General features: G+C 33.9%; 1 pseudogene; it reads left to right on the forward strand.

The window, feature by feature from the left end:
- Nucleotides 1-4,219: 4,219 nt before the first annotated feature.
- Nucleotides 4,220-25,469, forward strand: part of LOC149550737 (triacylglycerol lipase OBL1-like) — a 92,765-nt pseudogene continuing 71,515 nt past the window's right edge.

Raw genomic sequence — 25,469 nt, forward strand, 5'->3', positions numbered from 1 at the left:
GTATCTCCTCAAACATAGAAGAAAATAAAGACTGGGATATTCTTTTGTTATATTTGAACTTCATGATATAATTTCCTGAAGAAAAGAGAAAATATTGGATTTATAAAACAAAAATTTACTATAATGACAAACCAAACTAAAATTTAAAAATAAAAAATATATTTTTACTACATCAAAACTTTAAACTTTCTCATGAATCACATTGTAATATAAGTTTTAATTTAATTTAAACAATAAAGTCTAAGACTCCAAATAAAATATATGTAGTGCAAGCTCCTCTCTTGTAAAATTTAGATTCAAGATTAAATAGTTCTAAAACTTCAAATTGAAACATCAACTATTTTTAAATTATTAAATAAAAAAATTTCTTTGAATTTTGAATGCCTTAGAAACTATCCTAACTAAAAGTCCTCCATCTAAAGGATCTAAAATATTGTAGTACAAATTAATCTTTCATTAATAGCTACAAAGCATAATCCCAATTATTAAATTTTATCTATAACATAACCTCTCTCTTTTTTTTTTTCTCTAATTTTATATTGAAAGGGTTCAAAATACAAATGTCAATGACATACAAAGTTAATAATTTCAAATTTAAAATTTTAATTATTTAACTTGTATATAAGTAATTAAGTAAATAATAGTATTTCCTTAATAAATAAAGATAGAAATGTCAAGTTTTTATTATAAATAGGATAACCATGTTTCTCTTTAAGATTGAATACCATGATTTGGTAAATCATATAATGTACTTTAATATGTAGAAAAAATATTGTTAAGAAATATTGTTTCAAATTCCTATTACAAAGCTTTTAATGATGATGCATAATATCTTATCCTAACCTTAAATTTAATACTAATACTTCCTCAAACCCTAATTATACTCCTAACCCAGACTAATCCTAAACTTAACTCTCACCTTAATCTTAATGAAAATTGGAAACAATAATCTCAACCCTAATCCTATTGGAATCTCTAAATCTAACATGTTACTAATCTAACTTAAAACCCTATACATAGTATTAGGGTAATGTACCTTAATATGTAGAAAAAATATTGTTAAGAAATATAGTTTCAAATTCCTAGTAATTATCTATTATCTTAAGTGATCACTATCAAATATAGTAATTGTTAGTAAAGATTAATTATAAACATTAAAGATAAATATAATAACTTAAGAGAACAAATGAAATCAAAATATAAATAAAAATTGTTTGTAAATAGTTCTTCTATGTTATTATTTGTAGTAATGCTATTAATGATGATGCATAATATCTTATCCTAACCTTAAATTTAATACTAATACTTCCTCAAACCCTAATTATACTCCTAACCTAGACTAATCCTAACATTAACTCTCACCTTAATCTTAATGAAAATTAGAAACAATAATCTCAACCCTAATCCTATTGGAATCTCTAAATCTAACATGTTATTGATCTAACTTAAAACCCTATACAGAGTATTGGGGTATTAATACTTTAAACAAATTTGCTTAAATCATTAATTGCATTTCCCTATTTCATGTATAACATAACTTTATTTTTCTATTTTCATATTGAAAGGGTTCAAATACAAATGTGAGTGACATAAAAATTTAATAAATTCAATTTTTAAAATTTAATTATTTAACTTTTATAAAAATAATTAAGTAAGGAGCCTCTTGGCTAATTAAGCACACTTGAATTAGAATTGTAATAGGATTTGTCATATCATAATACCCTAAGTGTCTCGTTCCTTCTGATGAATAATAGACTCTTGTGAACTAACACTAATAAAAATAGATTAATGATTGTCTCACTTAAAACTAATTTTTAAAATTTTAAATAGCTAATAAAAAAATTAATTTTTTTATGACATGTTGAAATCCATTATTTTAGTATCCATTTTCCATTAACCCAATCATGGGCTCGATGTATGAGGGAACGAGAATATGCTTGAAGAGTTTTAATTTTGGAAAAAAAGATTTCAAAAAATTGTTGGTGACTTAAAGGAGATTCAAAAACATCTATAACAACACCTGTCAACCAACAATTATTCTCAAACATGTCAACAACTAAATCCACTAGAATATATTCAGGTAGCCTAACAACTGGAGGTGAAGGTCGAATAAATTGAGTATATAATTCCTCTATAAGATGTTGTCGGGTCCATTCATCTACTATAAAATTATCATATTCAATGATGAACTTAGGCCTCTATGCATTGGAGACATATCCTATTATAGTCGCAGGGATCCATGCTCCATTGTCATCATAGCACACTTCTACTTTCATCCCGTAATGAAATTCCATGTTGTAAAAACTTAACCTTCAAAATATTTAATAAAATATTAATTTTCTAATTTAGACATATTAGATCAAATCCTAATGCATATAACAATCAATGTCTCCAATTTCTATGTAATCTCTCAATTCAGCTATCAATCTAAAACTGCATATTTTTAAATTTAACTACTTCAAATTTACATTCTTAATTTAGTCTTTATTCAGAAAATGTGATTCTTAATGTATAATTTGGGTCTAAAAAAAATTATTTTCTAGGTAGTTTGAATGTATCTAACAATTAATGTATAATACTAGAAAATAATATTGAACTCTTACAGACAATCAAACAACCATTCATTCCAAAAGCCTTATTTGGTAGTAGTTTCACTTTGAATTGGAGGTTCAAACATGGAAAATGATGCTTGGAAAATGAGAATTCGATACATGAAGAACCCTAATGTGCGAACAATTGAAGAGTTCATTAATATGTACAAGGAATAGAAGATAGCACGTCGATTCTAATACTCTGAGGGACATGAAGAATAGATTTGTTTAAATGCAATAAGTGCATACACATTCATACACACTCAGAAGAAAATGTAATTCAATAAGTGCAAAAAAAGCCAGATTTGGAACCTAATTGAGATGCTTGCGAATTGTTGTCAACTTGTTTATGTCTCCCTAACAATTCTTCAGCCCAAAACGATAGCATAGAATTATGAGAATGCAAAAACAATAACTGGAATTTTATTTTTCATGCTTGGCAACTATGACATCTGACTAACTGAAAAGAAATATTATGATAAAAAATGGAGGGGCATTGGCAAATAAAGAAGCAAGGAAAGAACAATTTCTCTAACTACAGAGTATGAATAAGAAAGACTATTCTATGCTATTCTAATTGTTAAATATGCAGCTGATATCCAAAAATTTTAAAACATGTGCTTGTTAAAAACCCAACACATTACTAAATAGATTTGGTACCTGTTACAAATCTACAATTAAAATTGTTTCATGAAGCTATCCTAAATATGTATGCCAGTTTATCACTAAAGGCTACAGCTATCTTTTTCATTACGTCTGTGTGTCTATACACACACACACACTTCATTTGTTGATCGTCAGTGGTTCATTTCCTTTGTGTAGCATCAAGCTAATTGCATAGATACAGGATTGAAAGTTCCAAGAAATTGATATAAGCCCGTGTTTTTAAAAGAATTATCTAAATTATGGAATAATGTGAAGCTGGATCTTCCATGGGAAAAAGGAGAATATGGACCATCTAACACCTTCTTAATTGATGATTCCCCTTACAACGCTTTGTGCAATCATGTGAGTTCAAATTTCAAAATCTTTTTGTATCATCTAATCAGCGGGGGTTTTCTTCATTTGTTGAAAATAAGCTGCATTCCATTAGAGGGCATGATGCTCAACAAAGATTTTGGAGAATGAGTATAATTTGGGGAAATGGTGAAGGAATATCTGGAAAGTATGAGGCTTAGTATGACTTTCTGCTCCATCTGGGGCAACTTCTCCCTTGGAAAAATCATCCCTCCAAACCCAAATGGAATGTATCCACCATTTCTCTTGTCATTTCCTTCAATGGAGAAGCGTTCTAGTTTGAACTCATAGACATCATATGTTCCCTATAAGCGAGGATCTTCATGCAATATATATATTTTAATTTTTAACATGGTACAACTTCTAACTAAAACCATCGTTCTGTTCCATCTTTCGACATTCATATATACTGACAAGAAAGTCATGAAATTCAATAAGTACAGACAGAGGCAGATTTGGAACTTGGTTCAGAAGGTTGTCATTTTGTTTCAAACTCTTTGCATCTGCCAAACGCTGGAAAATTCCCTGCCTCAAGAAAACAATAATTGGCAAAAACAGATTGATCTGACTTACTCGATAATTCTCATTGTCGCAAACAATGTCCACTTACAATGAATGCATCAAATGTATATGAAGAGACGGTTATGGAAAGCGGTTTTGAAACTGCCTACACGTGTTGGTTTTCCTCTGCTCGCACCGTTCCTCACTTTATGAACATTCAATATATTAAATTGAAATGCACAACTCTAACCGATAAAAAAAATGTTTAAAAGATGTTACACAGATTTCCGATTCAGATGTTACACGGATTTCCGAATTCAGATGTTACACGGTTTTCCGATCCTTCACAGATCGGAGGTCCTTAATATCACTGAAGGAGCCTCTCGGCTAATTATTTAGTAATAGAAAAAGAATAAATCCTTGTAAAGTAAAAAGACTCTAAAACTAATCATAGAGAAATATATTATAAGTGATTTCCTTTTCATAATATCATCTAAACTAATTATTGGAAATATGAATTATGTGATTAGCCCTATGTTCTCAAAAAATTTATTGTTTTCCATAACAAAATAAATAGATCGCAAAGATCAAATGTTAAAAATTTCAAAAAAAATTCTTTGTAATTGAGTCAATGATACAATTTGTAGGGAGGATAACCACATCCATTTTTCTTCTGAATCGATTGTATGATAGTTTGATAATATACATACCCTTGGCAACAATGAATAGTTTCCTAAACTGTCCGGAATGGAAGGGATGACTGAAGTGCCACGAATGAATTTTGTCATGATAACCTTCACGTATCCATTATGTTTATCATAGATGCAATTGAACTCACTACTTTAGAGAGGCTTTCAGTAGGATCATTTTATCACCAAGATGCACAAGATTTTGAAAAGAAAGACCATGTGTAACAACAACTAACAGGCTTTCAGTAGGATCATTTTATCACCAAGATGCACAAGATTTTGAAAAGAAAGACCATGTGTAACAACAACTAACATATTGTAGCCAAAAGAGTCGATTCATCTTCACTATTTTTGTTTAGTAATCACACCTAATGTTTGATATATTTATGTGCAACAAAAGACATGCATACTCTTCAAATTTGAGAAGATAACCATCCATAATCTCATAATGTCATATTTTTTTAGTTCCTGCCAAGGCAGCAACTATTGCCAAGGCTTCTAGTTAAACAGTGATTAACATTCTCGTCCACAGCCAATTAAAATACTCCATACCCTATACTAATGTTGAATTTCAATATTTCTTCTTTTATAATTGAGCAAGATGATCGATAGTAACACTGACATTATGCAAATCAATACTTTTCACATATTTCAACGTGAGAGAAGACGCAAAAATTAAGGTAAAAGTTTTGAAGTCATCGTTGTTGCAGACTGTTGGCATTCCCAAGTCTTGGGCCTCGAAGACCAGCAGCTGGCAATTAAAGCTTATTTCCCTTCATGCAAGGGATACGTGTGGCCTGTGTATCCACATTTTGGTCTATTTGATAATTATCATACACAACATCCCTTTTCGTTGTTCCAGAGCAACCATTATGCCCGTCTCCTTCTTTGAATTATTCAAGAAGTTGCAGGAATAGCAGGGTACTTGTTTCTCTGCTCTTGTGAATGGAACCATGAACATGATCAGTATAAGATTAAATATTGCTGCTCTCTCCTGCTAAATTCGATAATTACATACTTTTTCTCTTATTTCCATGCGAGATAAAAAAAATTAGGCAATTGCAGCTGGGTGCTTAATACAGTGCTGCGGAGACTCGGGCGACCTTTTTGGCGCTTCAGAAATCGTACCCTAATCTGTATGTCAATGTTTTTGATCCCGTATCTGAGTAATTATTTGCATTATTTTAGGGCTAGGTTGAGCAACTCTGTACACAGCTCGATCGTGAATCGGATTATGAGGTCGCTCGGGAAAGAACCTGAGCCTCACCATCTTTTGCCATGTCCAAATCTGTTCATAAATGACGGTGGGAAAAAGGAGTTAAGATTTTTGAGTGGGCTGTATCAGTGGTGGCCGGAGGAGATAGAGGTGAAAACAAAACAGTATAATCTAGATGTGCCAGAATTTGTGGATCGTGTGAACCAATTTGCAAAAGTTTTAGGTAAGTTTGAAATTGTGTGTGCAGAAATTATTGTTTGGATGTCGTTGTGTTGTAAATTTTCTTTTCGAATGTTTCAAGGGAATATTGGGTTTCTTTTTATCGTGTTTATTTTCTACCTGACCTTTCAATGCAGATTCAGGTTTGAGCTATCTATATACATTTGGTTTTGTATTTTGTTATTGATTTGGATTTGCACGTATTTATTTGGGTTTGGAATGATGTTTATTTATTAATTTTTCAAAATCCCATTTGGCATCACATGACTTCATAATGAATTAATCTAACAGTCTTTATATTAAAAAAATTCATTTTGATGATGGAGTGTACAATGTGATTAAGAATGGTCTTTAATTTAGAAAGAGAAATCTAACAAGAAGGTATGTCATTTGAATCTCATCAACTGTTAAGCCTTCACATCTATAAAGATATGACACAATCCTATTATATTGATAGATAATCATTTCCTGTAGTAGGTAATCAATTAATAGGCCTGGTTTAAGTGCTTTTCTTCATCAGTTTGCTACCAACGGATGCTTTCCTTTCTGATAGAGGTACGACTCTGATACCACTTGATGAAGGGCCACACCACCCTTACCAACTCACAACCAAGAATGCAACAATATGAAGACAACAAGATAAAATGCTTCCCAAGTAACCTCCTTGTTTCTAAATTGCAGTCACTAGCTCTTCTCCAACCTTATCCAAGATCCAAGTGTAAACTGCCTCACATTCGGCGCTCTGTCTACACAGTCACAATTCCACCACAATCTTGCTGTAAACTGCCTCACATTCGATGCTCTATCTATAGACTCAGGAAAAACTCACTCTTCACGTCCTCTTTCTCTTTCACACCTTGAAGCCTTCCAAGCTTTCCAAGCTTCCACTACTCAACTTTCTCCTTCTCGAGCTTCTACTTCTCAAGCTTCTCCTTGAGCTTCCACTTCTCAAGCTACTCCTTGAGCTTCTCTTTGAGCTTGATTAGAAATGCTCATATGCCTTGCTTAAATAGGCACATACCACCCCATGCATGACTTATCCACAAGCTTCTAGAATTCATCCACAACCTTCTACAACTTCCATAACCTTCTACAATATCCACAACTTTCTACAATATTCATAACTTTCTAGGATTCTTCCCACACACCTGGAATGACAACAATTTATTTTTCATTTTTTCTATTATGCCACCTATGCACCTTGAAAATAAAAATCCTCTTTCCCTTTCTTTTCTCCTTTTTCCTTTTTTTTATTTTTAAAATTATTTCTCCTCTAATTTTTGTCACTTTCTCTCTCCTCCAAAATTTTTTCTTTTAATTTTTTCCAATTTATTTATTTATATTTTTTTAAAAATAATTTTCCATGCAAGATGCTCCTGCATCAGAGTCCCCCGGTAGATAGAAAAGTGTGTCCCATAGTTTGACACCAAAAGAAAGATCTACCACCATCTTCATCTTCACCAAAGGTTTCCACCTCAACAGGGACAAAAAAACCACCATGCAAATCTTCCACACTAGCATCTCAACCATCCAATCAACATGCTCATTCCTAGGAACAAACTGAACATAATGCTTCATTACCAAACTCCCATTCACATCAGAAACTAGTGAATTCATACCCGTAGCAACAAACCCCACATCAACAGCCACATGTAGATCTCCATCAACACATGCCAAACTCTCTACACCAGCAACCTCATTGCTCACAACAAGATGCTCTGCAACATACAAGCCACCACCATCAACAACTAGATCATCCACGACCGAGTGCTCCACAATCTCCACGTTAGAATTAACCAACTGATCATGAGAACCAAGCTCTGTCCCAACATCAACAACATTAGGAATATCTTCAGCAACAACCTCTAGTTGCTTTGCAGGTTCTGCATCAGATTCCACAATCTGATCAACAAAACCATCCTCTTCCACCTTGACCTTCTTAGCTTGATCAACCAATCTAGCATCCAACTGAGCAAACATCTTAGAAAAATTCCTCTCCACTATATCATGGATTTTCGCAATCATCTTAAGGTCCAATCCTCTTGGAGCCATCTCCCAAGATCTTTATAAACCCTTTACAACAAATCCTTCCCACGCTCCTTGTGACAACCAAATTGTTTGCAAGTCAGATCACAACCTGCCACCTCGCACGAACAATCAGGAACCACATCACAAGTCTAGGACAACAGATTTGCAATCCACCATCTTTCATAAACTTTGCCCAACCAAGGTCCTGGTACAAATTACCTCACACTTCGGCGATCTATTTGTACACTCAGGAACTCTTGCTCTGATAAACTTTACCCAACCAAGGTCCTGGTACAAACTGCCTCACACTTTGATGATCTACTTGTACACTCAAGAACTCCTGCTCTGATACCACTGATAGAGGCACGACTTTGATACCACTTGATGAAGGGCCACACCACCCTTAGCAACTCACAACCAAGAATGCAACAATATGAAGACAATGAGATAAAATGCTTCCCAAGTAACCTCCTTGTTTCTAAATTGCAGTCACTAGCTCTTCTCCAACCTTATCCACGATCCAAGTGTAAACTACCTCACACTCGGCGCTCTGTCTACACACTCACAATTCCACCACAATCCTATTGTAAACTGCCTCACATTCGATGCTCTGTCTACAGACTCAGGAAAAACTCACTCTTCACGTCCTCTTTCTCTTTCACACCTTGAAGCCTTCCAAGATTTCCAAGCTTCCACTACTCAACTTTCTCCTTCTCGAGCTTCTACTTCTCAAGCTTCTCCTTGAGCTTCCACTTCTCAAGCTACTCCTTGAGCTTTCACCTTCGAGCTTGAGCTTCTCCAAGCTTCCACTTCTCAAGCTACTCCTTGAGCTTCTCCTTGAGCTTGATTAGAAATGCTCATATGTCTTGCTTAAATAGGCACTTACCACCCGATGCATGACTTATCCACAAGCTTCTAGAATTCCTCCACAACCTTCTACCACTTCCATAACCTTCTACAATATCCACAACTTTCTACAATATTCATAACTTTCTAGAATTCTTCCCACACACCTGGAATGACAACAATTTATTTTTCATTTTTTCTATTATGCCACCTATGCACCTCAAAAATAAAAATTCTCTTTTCCTTTCTTTTCTCCTTTTCCCCCTTTTTTTATTTTTTTAATTATTTCTCCTCTAATTTTTGTCACTTTCTCTCTCCTCCACAATTTTTTTTTTTTAAAAAAAATATTTTTCAAATAATTTTCCATGCAAGATGCTCCTGCATCAAAGTCCCCTGGTAGATAGAAAAGTGTGTCCCACACTTTGACGCTAAAAGAAAGATCTACCACCATCTTTGTCTTCACCAAAGGCTTCCACCTCAACAGGGACAACAAAACCACCATGCAAATCTTCCACACTAGCATCTCAACCATCCAATCAACATGCTCATTCTTAGGAACAAACTAAACATAATGCTTCATTACCAAACTCCCATTCACATTAGAAGCTAGTGAATTCATACCCGTAGCAACAAACCCCACATCAATAGCCACATGTAGATCTCCATCAACACATGCCAAACTCTCTACACCAGCAACCTCATTGCTCACAACAAGATGCTCTGCAACATACAAGCCACCACCATCAACAACTGGATCATCCACGATCGAGTGCTCCACAATCTCCATGTCAGAATCAACCAACTGATCATGAGAAGCAAGCTCTGTCCCAACATCAAAAACATTAGGAATATCTTCAGCAACAACCTCTAGTTGTTTTGCAGGTTCTACATCAAACTCCACAATCTGATCAACAAAACCGTCCTCTTCCACATTGACCTTCTTAGGTTGATCAGCCAATCTAGCATCCAACCGAGCAAACATCTTAGAAAAATTCCACTCCACTATATCATGGATTTTCGCAATCATCTTAGGGTCGAATCCTCTTGGAGCCATCTCCCAAGATCTTTGTAAACCCTTTGCAACAAATCCTTCCCATGCTCCTTGTGACAACCAAATTGTTTGCAAGTCAGATCACAACCTGCCACCTCGCATGAACAATCAAGAACCACATCAGAAGTCTAGGACAATAGATTTGCAATCCGCCAGCTTTGATAAACTTTTCCCAACCAAGGTCCTAGTACAAACTGCCTCACGCTTCGGCGATCTATTTGTACACTCAGGAACTCCTGCTCTGATAAACTTTACCCAACCAAGGTCCTAGTACAAACTGCCTCACACTTTGATGATATGCTTGTACACTCAAGAACTCCTCCTCTGATACCACTTGATGAAGGGCCAAACCACCATTACCAACTCACAACCAAGAATGGAACAAAATGAAGACAATGAGATAAAATGCTTCAGAAGTAACCTCGTTTCTAAACTGCAGTCACTAGCTCTTCTCCAACCTTATCCAAGATCCAAGTGTAAACTGCCTCACATTCGGCGCTCTGTCTACACACTCACAATTCCACCACAATCCTACTGTAAACTGCCTCACATTCGACACTCTATCTACAAACTTAGGAAAAACTCACTCTTCACATCCTCTTTCTCTTTGACACCTTGAAGCCTTCCAAGCTTTCCAAGCTTCCACTACTAAACTTTCTCCTTCTCGAGCTTCTACTTCTCAAGCTTCTCCTTGAGCTTCCACTTCCGAAGCTACTTCTTGAGCTTTCACCTTCGAGCTTGAGCTTCTCCAAGCTTCCACTTCTCAAGCTACTCCTTGAGCTTCTCCTTGAGCTTAATTAAAAATGCTCATATGCCTTGCTTAAATAGGCACTTACCACCCCATGCATGACTTATCCACAAGCTTCTAGAATTCCTCCACAACCTTCTACAACTTCCATAACCTTCTACCATATCCAGAACTTTCTACAATATTCATAACTTTCTAGAATTCTTCCCACACACCTAGAATGGCAACAATTTATTTTTCATTTTTTCTATTATGCCACCTATGCACCTCGAAAATAAAAATCCTCTTTTCCTTTCTTTTCTGCTTTCTCCCTTTTTTTATTTTTTTAATTATTTCTCCTCTAATTTTCGTCACTTTCTCTCTCCTCCACAATTTTTTGATTTTTATTTTTTCCAATTTTTTAATTTTAATTTTTATTTTTAAAATAATTTTCCATGCAAGATGCTCCTGCATCAGACTCCTCTGGTAGATAGAAAAGTGTGTCCCACACTTTGACGCCAAAAGAAAGATCTTCCACCATCTTCATCTTCACCAAAGGCTTCCACCTCAACAGGGACAACAAAACCACCATGCAAATCTTTCACACTAGCATCTCAACCATCCAATCAACATGCTCATTCCTAGGAACAAACTGAACATAATGCTTCATTACCAAACTCCCATTCACATCAAAAACTAGTGAATTCATACCCGTAGCAACAAACCCCACATCAACAGCCACATGTAGATCTCCATCAACACATGCCAAACTCTCTACACCAGCAACCTCATTGCTCACAACAAGATGCTCTGCAACATACAAGCCACCACCATCAACAACTTGATCATCCACGACCGAGTGCTCCACAATCTCCATGTCAGAATCAACCAACTGATCATGAGAACCAAGCTCTGTCCCAACATCAACAACATTAGGAATATCTTCAGCAACAACCTCTAGTTGCTTTGCAGGTTCTGCATCAGATTCCACAATCTGATCAACAAAACCATCCTCTTCCACCTTGACCTTCGTAGCTTGATCAGCCAATCTAGCATCCAACCGAGCAAACATCTTAGAAAAATTCCTCTCCACTATATCATGGATTTTCGCAATCATCTTAGGGTCCAATCCTCTCGGAGCCATCTCCCAAGATCTTTGTAAATCCTTTGCAACAAATCCTTCCCATGCTCCTTGTGACAACCAAATTGTTTGCAAGTTAGATCACAACCTGCCACCTCGCACGAACAATCAGGAACCACATCACAAGTCTAGGACAACAGATTTGCAATCCACCAGCTTTCATAAACTTTGCCCAACCAAGGTCCTGGTACAAACTGCCTCACACTTTGGCGATCTGTTTGTACACTCAGGAACTCCTGCTCTGATAAACTTTACCCAACCAAGGTCCTGGTACAAAATGCCTCACACTTTGATGATCTGCTTGTACACTCAAGAACTCCTGCTCTGATAGCACTGATAGAGGTATGACTCTAATACCACTTGATGAAGGGCCACACTACCCTTACCAACTCACAACCAAGAATGCAACAATATGAAGACAATGAGATAAAATGCTTCCCAAGTAACCTCCTTGTTTCTAAACTACAGTCACTAGCTCTTCTCCAACCTTATCCAAGATCCAAGTGTAAACTACCTCACATTCGACGCTCTATCTACACACTCACAAGTCCACCTCAATCCTGCTGTAAACTGCCTCACATTCGACGCTCTATCTACAGACTCAAGAAAAACTCACTCTTCACATACTCTTTCTCTTTCACACCTTAAAGCCTTCCAAGCTTTCCAAGCTTCCACTGCTCAACTTTCTCATTCTCGAGCTTCTACTTCTCAAGCTTCTCCTTGAGCTTCCACTTCTCAAGCTACTCCTTGAGCTTTCACCTTCGAGCTTGAGCTTCTCCAAGCTTCCACTTCTCAAGCTACTCCTTGAGCTTCTCCTTGAGCTTGATTAGAAATGCTCATATGCCTTGCTTAAATAGGCACTTACCACCCCATGCATGACTTATCCACAAGCTTCTAGAATTCCTCCACAACCTTCTACAACTTCCATAACCTTCTACAATATCCACAACTTTCTACAATATTCATAACTTTCTAGAATTCTTCCCACGCACCTGGAATGACAACAATTTATTTTTCATTTTTTCTATTATGCCACCTATGCACCTCGAAAATAAAAATCCTCTTTTCCTTTCTTTTCTCCTTTTTCCCTTTTTTTATTTTTTTAATTATTTCTCCTCTAATTTTTGTCACTTTCTCTCTCCTCCACAATTTTTTTTTTTAAATATTATTTTTTCGAATTATTATTATTTTTATTTTTATTATTTTTTTTTATAAATAATTTTCCATGCAAGATGCTCCTGCATCACTTTCATTGTCACAGTATTAGGTTGTGTTATTCTTTCTATAGTTTACTACCTAACAATGCACTTATTTCATCTATTCGACACCATTACTCTCATTTCTGCAATTGAACACTAAGCTGTGCTCTCATATCGATTTCAGTGGCTTAGTACTAAGCGTTTTTAAGTATTGCTCTCCTTTTGGAAATCCTATGCTATGCCTCTTCTTTGCATGGTTTAGTATTTTTGATTCTCTCATTTTGAGTATACTACTAAGTGATTACCATTCCGTGTTATTGTACTTGATTCTATCCTTTCAGGATTCTAGTGCAGTGTTGTCCCTTGAACGAATCAATGCTTTATTCTCCTTCAAGCTCAAGAATATTCTAAGGGAAGCTTTTGGAAGAAGAAAAATTTTAAGGAGAAAGGTCTATATAGCTCAATCTAGATTTTTCTCAAATTACACATATAGTGTAGAGTAGAGTATCTCATTGTTTGACAATGTCTTATCAAGATTGAAAAAAGAAATTCTTTAGGTTTTGGATTGCTCATTATTATTCTAGACTTAGTGCTCATTATTTCTCGAAAACTTTTTAATTTCTGCCTGGCTAATGTTGATATATTGTTTGAGCAATAGAGACCATCTAGCATAGTTACCAAGTCCAAAAAGTTAGATGTGTTTAGAAGGGCATGACAAAATAATGCAGAAATCCAGATTAAAATTGGTAAGATTTCTATACAAATTGCAAAATTAGGATGGTGCATCAAATTTGTACCAAACCAAATTTGATAACAACTTTAGTTAGCCACATGTAGCATTCTCAGGTGTAAGCTAAGGATTATTCAATTCAAGGGCAATATGGGCTCAAATAATTTCATGTTTTTTCTTCTTTTCGTAGCCAACAAGGAGACAGAATTAGAAACTCTTGCAACATCTGAGGCAACATCTCCCTTACTATCTAAAGCAACAACAACTCCACCATCAACGATAACCACTGTTTCATAGAAGGCCGCATTCAAGCTCGTTGGAGTCAAATAGATGGTAATTTAAGATATGTCATCCCACGAGTGAAATCAAAAGTGATAGAGTTATTGAGAAATAGAAAAGAAAAAGAAACATGGTGACAGTAGATCACAACAAAATATAACTTATTTATTCATATAGATCTGGCTACAATTGATACACATTAGAAAGCCTCTATATATAGAGGGCCTATAATATGAGTGCATTAATAATAGATATTTCTAGAGGAAGATTTGGATGGAAGAATAAATGGTATGGCTGCATTCTTTATTGATGACTGGCCAAGTGTTATGCTGTTGGAGATGATTTAGGAATATGTGCAGTTCAGTTGTAACAAGGTGGAGACCCTCCCCTTAATTTCTACCACCACTAAAGAATTTTTCAGTGGGAGAAATTACAATAAGAAATTTAAACATGAGAGGTCTTGGCATTAAGCCTTTTGCGGTACCCATTTACAATATAATTTTTTTTTTTAGTTCCCCTATCACTATCATTATGGAAAATTCATTTCTCCTCTTAGTGGTTTTAGGTTACCACAAACTGTTCGAAAAAATGCTTAAGGATCTTTCTAAACCACAAATCCTTCAAGACTTGTAGGTTTTTCACTTCGGATTACCACAAACCCTTCAAGACTTTTAGGTTTTTCACCTAAACAAATGGTTTTGGATTACCACAAACCTTTTAAGAGATTTATTTAAACAAGTGGTTTTGGATTACCACAAACCCTTCAAATGTCACAAAACCATTGATCCAATGATAGGGGAAACCAACTATAATTTTTTTTTCATGTACACTAATATTGAGTCCATATGAAAAATAATCCATCTACCAAGTCACATGGGCGCCTAGCCACTGTACTCGCTAGTTCTCTAGGAATATTTTTCAGATACATGGTTCATCAATATAGTTAAAAACTTTTAAGGTGTCGGGTACAACCGATAATGCACCTCTTGCTACAACCATCACTATTTTGATCTTTATATTGCAAGCATTGACTTCAATGATCAGCCTTTCTTTTCATTTGACAACAACATATCTTCTAAATCACATTTAAAACAACAGCTTCTTAAAAAATCACAGCCCAAAATTGCAAACACCTCATACACAAAAATCGGGTCTCCCCAATCCAAGATAAGACTTGCAACTGAAGCCTGAATACCAAAACTAGCTGCGAAAATCCCCTCAGCAAAACATTCACTGAAATCACTCTTCTGAAATGCATACAATTACCTGCCAGAAATTCTAACACAATAAAGGGGTTTAACTAAATCAAATTAGAGAAGGCTTTAAATCAGGATAAGGATGACTTCAAATTTGATCGAATAGTCCGAGAGGCTCTGGTGAAAATGTATTTGAAAGTTCAAGTGAAAATGTATTTGCACCCTTAACCGTAGGATTAAAAAAAAAAGTGAAGAGACATTAACTATGACATAGACTGAGCCAATGGCTGAATATTTAGGCAGAAGAGACAAGGAGAGAGACAAAAATGGAGCAGCACGCTGATTCTTCTTCATCCGAAATGCTTCCAGTCTTCCATTACAGGGAGCGGGGAAAAAATGGCATGAGGGTTTTCTGGGAAGAGGAATTACGTTGTGAAGAAGAAATCAAGAAGAAGAAGAGAGGAGGAGAAGTGGAGAAAGAAGATAAAAGAAAACCTACCACAGTCCAGGAATCAGTACAGCTCTGATACCATATTGAGAAATAGAAAAGCAAAAGAAACATGGTGACAGCAAATCATAACAAAATATAACTTAGTTATTCATACAGATCTGGCTGCACACTGATACACATTAGAAAGCCTCTATATATAGAGGGCCTATAATATGAGTGCATTAATAACCGATATTTCTAGAGGAAGAAGTGTATGGGAGAATAAATGGTATGATTGCATTCTTTTTTGACGACTGGCCAAGTGTTTTCCTGTTGGAGATGATCTAGGAATATGTGCAGTTTAGTTGTAACAAGGTGGAGATGTGGAGGTTTGACTATTTCTAACAGGAGTGAATATTCTTTTCTAAAAAAAATTGCAATTGTTTGTCTTTGGGAGCTACTGATTCATTAGGCTTCTTGAGGCATATCTAACTAGGTGAAGTTGGGAGCAAAAATGCTCCTACACTCGTTGAGGGTATCATCATTTTTTATCTAGCTATTTACATTGTAAGTATTTAAAGCTATTCAGTTATACAAATGTTGTGCTTTCATGATAGAAATGCATACAATCATATGTTGCTATGTTTGGTTGTTGTCATAAAACTCTTACATATATATGAGGTTATAATATTCTTACATATATGAGGTTATTGCTCTTGCTCTATAATTGTAAATTTTGATAAGAGTATTGTTCCACTTGATTCTTGTCTTATTATTTCTGCCCTTAATGTTTGTATATTAACAATTAATACAAATATTAATCAGTGCCACAACTGACCAGAATATTTCCTAGACATCAAGTAGTATTTAACTCAATTTACTCAAAATAATTCAATCTATTCATTAAATGTTCCAACACCAGTGAGCTACTTGGGCCAGCTAGGCCAGCTGTAAACTATACTTCTACTTAGCATTACTTGGTTGTGTTCGAACTTAATAGTACAAAATGTTAGATCATCTAATCAAAATTTGTGTTGGAGCATTCTACTTGAGGAATTATTGATATCCTTTGGAGGAATTGGATTTAACAAATTTGACAACTATCCAAAGATTTCCTGAATGACTTATCATTGAATTACCTTGAAGGTTTTGATATTATATCAATGAGATAAAATGAAGGGAATTTTCTGAGTAGGTATGTGAGCTCCAATTGTGAGTAGTGATGTTAATTTTAAGGGGGGATGTTAATGTATTAAGCATTAGATTTTAAAAGTTAGGTTTAAAATAAATTAAAAAACTATTATCAGAATTTTCATATGGACAAAACAATCATAACACCGAATATATATTATTTCAAAGCATCCAATGCGTGCTCTTACCAAATTGTAATATAGACAAACAAGTCCATAACACCCAATGTGTGATCTTATCAAATTGTAACATGAACAATACAAGTTCATATGTGTGTTATTCTATTGCATCCAATGTGTGCTCTTATCAAATTGTAATATGAACAATACAAGTTCATTGCATCCAATGTGTGCGCACCCAAAGTATGCTAATTCAAAAGGGACAAAATCCCAAAGTGTGCTAATTCAAAAGAGACAAAATAAGTCTAAAAGTTCAAAATACTCCTAATTTTATGTAACCCTTTCTTTCTAAGGGGGGGATGTTAACGTATTAATCATTAAGGTTTAAAAGTTATGTTAGATATTTTAGTAGTTATTTTGTAGCAGTTATTAAACTACTATATGACAACCTCATTTATGTAATGAATCTTGATGAATAGTGACAGTAAAGTTTTGATTATTTTCAATTACATCAGATTTCCGGACCTAACATATATGTGGTGGCAAGTTTTTTGAATAATTTTCCAGAACTATTTGGCCAATTCGGTTGTTTGGAGCTCTTGATCTTTTCAAGTTAAAAGCAATAAAAAATATTTTCCTCTAGTTTTGAGCAACATTTGGGATTGAAGTGGTAAGTAGAAATTAGACCGAAACTATCTAGTATTATAGACAATGGCCCTACAATAAGGCTAGGCAATTGTAGTTGATCCAAAACTAATCCTCATGTTGAATGGAACATTTTTATTAGACTTTTGCCTTGGATATATGATATGTCCAAGTTCATTGAATCTATTAATTTAGATTGCTTAATAAAAATAAAATCAATATTTGTATATGATTTAGCTTCTCAGAAATAACCTAATCAGACTATTAGATGAGGAACATGATTTTCATAAATTTTCAATTATTGATCAGGTGTAACAAAATTGTCCTTACATTATGTTTTAATGGATGTCCGTGCTGTTTTCATAGACTCCTAGTTTGGCACTGATTGGAAGAGTTCCTTTTTCAAATGAACACTGCAGAAATTCAGGGAAACTGTGGTCCTTCTATTACAGTTTTGAAAAATGTCTCTTTTCTCCCCTTTGATAGTAAGAAACTAGTTGGAAACTTTGGTCCTTCTGTTACAGTTTAATTTTATTTTAAAAAAATAAAAAATTATACAAATCAAAAAAGCAAACAAAACCAAAATCCCACAAAATCGCAGTAATTCTAGTTCTTCAGGAACTTGGCTGCCCTGCAGTTCTTGTTGAACTAGATAACATTTTTTTTCTCTCAAGGGTTAGTCTATTCCGATACTTATTGATATCAATACCAAGCTCGCACATGAAAGTGACGACATGTATTTCTCTTCATTCTGACAAACCCCATTTAAAGGTTGAAAATAGGGTCTCACCAATTATATCCAATAAGAAAAAAACCTTTCTTGTATCAAATCAAAAATTCTGTTCAGGATGGAATCACCATCAAGCCCAACTAATTGGACGTAAAATTGGTTGAAAGCCTTACTATTCAAACGAGTTTATAACAATTGTATTGAACATGTTCATGGGGATCCATGTTTAAAGTCCACCCAAAGATCATGTTACTTATAATTCATGTTGGCGGTTGGCTGCTTTCAAGCACCAACCATAGAATTTTCAAAGAATGACCTTGCACCATCATCAACGACTGTAAAATTTGAGCCCTATTCTGCAATACTACCACGCTGTAGAGTCTCCAAATATATTGGAACATTCATTTCCTAAAATACTGTGAAGTTCTGTATAGTAAGAAACATACCTACGGCCCTTGGTGCTTAAACTTCAATCATGAACTTGTTATTGATTTTTTGTGGCCCTTTCGCTTCTCCTCCCATAATGACCTCCACTGGTTATCTCCACATTTCAAAGATGGAGTATCATTGAAGGAGACAGTTGAAAAGAATTAAAAGATCTATCTTGATGTAATGACTCGTGCAGGCTTGTTATCATATTGAGGATCGAACAAGGCTCTGATACTACTGATCTGAGTTATATTATATTAGTAATTTAAAGGAAAATATCAAAAGAAGGAAGAATGGTATTATATATACATAATAAAAATATGAAGATTTTCTTTTTTATTCATAAAATTACAAATTCCATACAAACTTGGATAATCTCTTTGGAAAATCTCTTCTGCAAATCAATCTAATTTGGGAAAACTTTTGGAGGAGTTGTATGCCCGAGTTCATAAAATTTGGGCAATCCTGAAGATGAGATGTATGCCCATGAACTCCATATGTAAGAGCAATTAATATGCATGTCCATCTTCTTCTACTACTGAGTTTGAATTGAGCTTCTTTATACATCTTCAAGAAAGCTGAAAGGTCAGTGGGTCTACATTTTTATTAGAATTTGAATAGACATTATATAATTGAAAGGTCATTACAATTGACTAGAGACAAAAATTAATATATAATTTAATATACTCTTTTAATTATGATCACATTAGTGTACTAGAATACATCTGTCAATTCCCTGAGATTGTAATTTTTTACTTATATATTAAATTCTTTGAAGAGATGTTAGATTTCACTTGTAGATTCTATATATTGTAAATATATGTAAAAACTAAATCAATAGTTTGCATCTATCTCATGTCAAGAAATGATAGTATTACTTCCAAAGGTAGTGGAATGGCTAAGTAGTAGGTATTGGGAGTAGCATATGGATTTCACTAATATGTAATGTGATAGGTCTAATTTGATAATTTGTGTTATTTTTACAATAATGTAATGGTAAAGGCATGCAAACAATCATTTGAAAGCTAACATTGTAATATGGGACTTTAAATAACACTTAACCATATGTTATAATATGTTATAGTTATAATTAAGACATTGAAATAAATAGAATTGTTAAATGAGAAATAACATGCTTATGTAAAAATACCATTTCAACACATGTGTGCTTATGTAGAAAAACTTGGGCCTTAAATGCAAGCATACTTTTATTTGATTATTTGTATTATTTTAACAATGATGTAATGGTGTAGGTCTACACACAATCATTAGAAAGCTAAAACTGTAATAGGACTCTAAATACTCCAAAAGCTAGCATGGTTGAGTTTCACTATAAATACTCCAAACCTTTGGTTTGAAGCCTTACTCTAAAGATTATTTTTGAACACTCCAAAAGCTAGCATGCGTTATCCTTCTAAGACTTACTCTAGAGATTATTCTAGTTCTGAGTAGGAGTGGTGAGGTTACTAATTTTGCTGAGAAATATTGGGTGGTTGTAGGGAGGTTACCAAGGATGGCACTGAGCAAGGCAGTGTTCTTCCCGAACAGTCAAGTCTTAATGTGCGATTAAATTGAATTAACTACATTTAAGAGGAGATTAGTCCATTCATAGATTTGAGAAACTTAATAACAAGATTGATTTCTTTCTCGAGTTGGGATGATTTGACTAGGATGTTGGAATGTGTAATTTCCTCTCAAATAAAATGTAAAGGTGTAATAGAGGATTCTAGAAATTCTTGGATTACTAAATAGGATTAGTTCAAATTAATATTTAAGTTTGTAAAGTTCTAAAAGTCATTTCTATTTAGATATTTTTAGCAAAGTCTATTTGTTCTATGTCGGTTAATTTACATGTTACCAGAAACAATCAAAGACCTCTATAAAAGTGGCACAATGTAATAGTTTTTTATTGATCAAGCAATGAAATGACTCTATAATTTCTATAAGTGCCTATATTGTGTATTTTTTGTTTTATTATCATTGTGGATCCAATCCATCCACTCCCATCAAAGGAGAAGAAGAATCCATTTATATTATTTTAGTTACCAAGTTTAATTTGAATAACTAATGCAATATGGTGATTTCATAGGTTTATAATAGTGTTTGAGATGTTTAAGCACAAATTTGATTAGCTTGAAGCAGGAATTGCTATTATTGGGCATGCAATTTGAGTGCATCTTTGTATTTTGAATTGCCAACTATTGTTGACTATATAGGACTTTGGTGTGTATACCATGCAACAAAATAATTTTTGATAAAATTTCTAACCCCCCTTTCTGGCATTCATTATGTTTAAGATTTGTATTAATTATTGAATCCTACAAGGAGCAAGTTTAACATGATTTAATGATAGCTTTTCTCCTTGGAATGAAAATGTGAGTGAATTGAACACAATCAGAGTTATTTGTGAGAGGTCAACTATGAAAACCCTTTGTTATTGGGCACCTCAATAGGTATGATAAACTATTAACAATAATAATCCAGATTGTAAAATAGGGTAGAAATGATAATCAAAATAAAGCAAAATTGATCAGCAAAACAGAGTTAAAATAGAGTAACAAAATAGACTGGAACAGTATGGAAGAGTAAAGATGCACAAAGGAAACTGAAACTTGATTCTATAAATATTATCAAATTTTTTACATACGTGAACCAAGAGGTTGGGTATTTATAACTATATTGTAGACCTCCAGAAAGTTCTTATAGGCTATAGTTATGATAAAGTAGAAATCTAGATAGTTTAGGATGTTTCTGGACTGCACATTCAATGCCCAACTACCAAGTGATAGATAAACATTATTTATGCTAACACCTCCTCATAATGTTTGTTTGGAGAGAATAGGAACTTCTTTGAGTTGTAATAGATCTTCAAATTTAGTAAATTTTACAATATACAATGCTTTTGTAAATATATTACCAACTTGATCTTGAGTTCCATAAAATTGAAGCTCTACCTCTTGACTTTCATTTAGATCTTGAACAAAATGATGATGCACTTCTATATGTTTGGACCTTGCATGATATACTAGAAGTTTTTCTAACTTGATGGTACTTTGGTTGTCACAAAATATTGTAGTTGGAGAGTCTTGTGGATCGTGGAATTCTTTAAGTAATCACCTAAGCCATAGTGCTTCTTGAGATGACTTTAATGAGCCAATATATTTAGCTTCTGTTGATGAGAGTGACACTGTTGATTACTTCTTGCTACTCCATGAAATTGGTCCTAATCCAAGATGGAAGACATATCTTGAAGTTAATTTTCTATCATCAATGTCACCTGCATAATCAGAATCTATGTATCCAACTAAAGTAGGCTCTCCTCCATATTTATATTTGATGCCAAGCTGGTAAGTACCCTTAATGTATCCTAATATTCTTTTAGCCACTTTCCAATGTTCAATGTGTGGATCTATCATGTACCTGGATACAATACCAACCACATATGCAATATCTAGTCTAGTTATAGAAAGATACAAAAGATTTCCAAGAAGTTGCCTATATGATTTTTCATCCACCTTCTTTTGAGTAGAATTAGTACTCAACTTCAATCCTACTTCACATGGTGTATTACATGGTTTACAATCACTCATATTAAATTTCTTTAGCACATCAAGAGCATAGTTTGTTTGAGAAAGCATGATCCTTCCTTCTTCTCACCATACTTGCATACCCAACATGTAGTGCATTAGTCCTAAATCAATTATTTCAAAAACTTGTTTGAGTTGATCTTTAGTTATCACAATATCATGTGTGTGATCTCTTGTAATAATCAAGTCATCCACATACAATACAATGATTACAACTTTATTATCACTATATTCAACATACAAATCTAGATCAGATTTAGTTCTTTTAAATCCATTATCTAGAAAGAACTTATTTATTTTGGAGTACAATTCCATTGGTGTTTGCTTGAGACCATAGAGTGATTTTCTTAATCTACACACCAAATTCTCTTCACCATACTTAATAAATCCTAATGGTTGTTGCATGTAAATTTCTTCTTTCAGGTCAACATGCAAAAATGCACATTTGACATCCATTTGAAAATTTTTCCAACCAAACTTTGCAGCTAAAGAAACTATTCTACAAATGGAAGTCATCTTAGCTATGGAAGCAAAGGTTTCAGTATAGTCTATACCTTCTTCTTGTGAGAAAACTTTAGCCACTAACCTTTCTTTGTATTTTTCAATAGCTCCATATGATGTGATCTTGGTTCTATAGGTCCACTTGTAACCAACCACATTTTTTCCTTTTAGAAGTGTTGTTAGATCCCATTTTCCATTCTATATCAAAGAGTTGTATTCTTCTTGCATAGCCACTTCTCATTCATCTTTTCCTTTTGCTTCTTCATATGTGTTTGAAGTGCCAACATGCATTACTTTAGTCGTAAGAGCATAGTTAGCAAATATATTTCTATGACCTTCCTGATAAATTTCTTGGATGATTCTAAAATTTCTTGGATTTTCATTATCATTTTCACTTGATTCTTCAACTTGAGTCTCTTGCCATGTAGTAGTTTGCACAACTTGACTTTGATCACTGGTAGAAGTAGAATTTCCTTCATCAATCAAAATTGGAAAGTTAGATAATGTTGGAGAGTTATCATTCTTAACATCTTCATCAAACCATACATTTCTTTTAATATAGATTTCATTTGTTTTGGGATTGTACAACATATATCCTTTTGATTCCTCACCATATCCAGCCATTATGCACTTCTCACTCTTCCTTTCAAGTTTTCTCCTTCTTTTATCATAAATGTGAGCATATGCATTGCAACCAAAAATTCTAAGATGAGATATTGTAGACTTTTTTCCACTCCATGCCTCTTTTGGTGTTATATTCAAAACCACCTTAGTAGGTGTTTTATTCAAGATATATAGGACAATATGAATTGCTTCAACCCAAAATTTAGCTTTTATATTTCTAGAATGAAGCATACACTTAGCCATTTCTATTATAGTTCTATTTTTCCTTTTCGCAACCCAATTTTGTTTGGTTAAATAAGAGACAGTTGATTCCTTCTTTATGCCATGTTCTTTACCAAAATCTAAAAAGGCCTTATTCATATATTCAGTCCATCTATTAGTTCTTATTATCTTTAAACATTTTCCACTTTTTTGTTCAATAAAAGTATTAAACTCCTTAAACTTTTGAAACACTTCATCTTTCTTTTGTATAAAATACACCCAAATTCTTTTGTTATAATCATCTTTAAAGGTGAGATCATACCTTGATCCTCCAATTGAAGGTGTTTTGAAAGGACCCATTACATCACTATGAACCAAATGCAAAGGGGTTTTTTTCTCTTCATGATTTACCTTGTGGGAAACTTTCCACATGTTGCTTTCCCATTGCACATTCTTGACATACCTTGAGATTTAATGATATCTTTGGAAGCCCATGCACCATTTGCAATCTCTTCATAAGCTTAAGACTTTGAAATTTGACATTCCCCAAATGGTGATGTCATAACCTTCTCATAGCACACATATTGGGCAACAGCACACATATTGTTAAACTAATTAAAAACAACACCACAAAGAGTAAAAGCAAAGCTTAAAAACATAGCAGCAAAACAAGACTAAATATATCAAAATGCACATCTTATTATCAACGCACCATAATTTTTTTCATGCTTTTATAGGTGAGAGGAATGCTCTATTTATAGAGCTTATACATATTTCTAGAGACTTTTGAGAAGCTTCTAGAAAGGAAGCATTCTAGAGATTTTTGTATATTTTTAAATTTACATATTGCTGAAGAAAGAAGCTTCATGAGGTAAGTAGAAAGTTCTGGAATATGCATTAAATGCATTCTATCACTAAATAAATAAACATTATTCCAACACCCTCCCCTAATGGATCTATATGTGGGATAAATTAATCAAGTAAGATGTGGCTCTTGATATTAAGCCTTCTTAGGTACCCATTTACAACACAAGATTTTGGTTCCCCTTATCACTATTACTTTGTCATTATGCTTTGGTTTTTTAACCAATTCACCCATAACCATTTGTTCTCAAAAAAAAATTTGATCATCCCAATGATCTTTTGCCAACTTGATCCATAGCTCCATCCAAAGTCCATTTTTAAGCACTTCTCTATAGAAATATTTTTACTCTCTTTATTTGAACACATCTTTTCATTATGAATCTTTAAGCCACAAACATTACATGGATGTAGATCTCAACACTTATCTTTCATGTGTCCTTTCCTATTACAATTTGAATGTTGCATAAAATGTTTACCTTGAACAAATTTTCTTGAACCAATAACATCATTTCTTTCATTTGTTGTATATCCTAGTCCTTCATACTTTGGTCTCATTGTTGGTAAAATAGGTTCTATGATTCCTTGTTCATGTCTTCCTAATCCTTTACTTTTGTAACCCATTTTCTTCATGATATTTCAACCAACATTCTTATTATCACAACTAGTATTATTTGTGAACACATTCTCCTTTTCTTTTTTACATTTATTATCATCTTTA

Source organism: Cupressus sempervirens, chromosome 6, assembly GCF_028749045.1.
Source record: "Cupressus sempervirens isolate cs-2001-9-10 chromosome 6, ASM2874904v1, whole genome shotgun sequence".
Classification (NCBI taxonomy): Eukaryota; Viridiplantae; Streptophyta; class Pinopsida; order Cupressales; family Cupressaceae; genus Cupressus; species Cupressus sempervirens.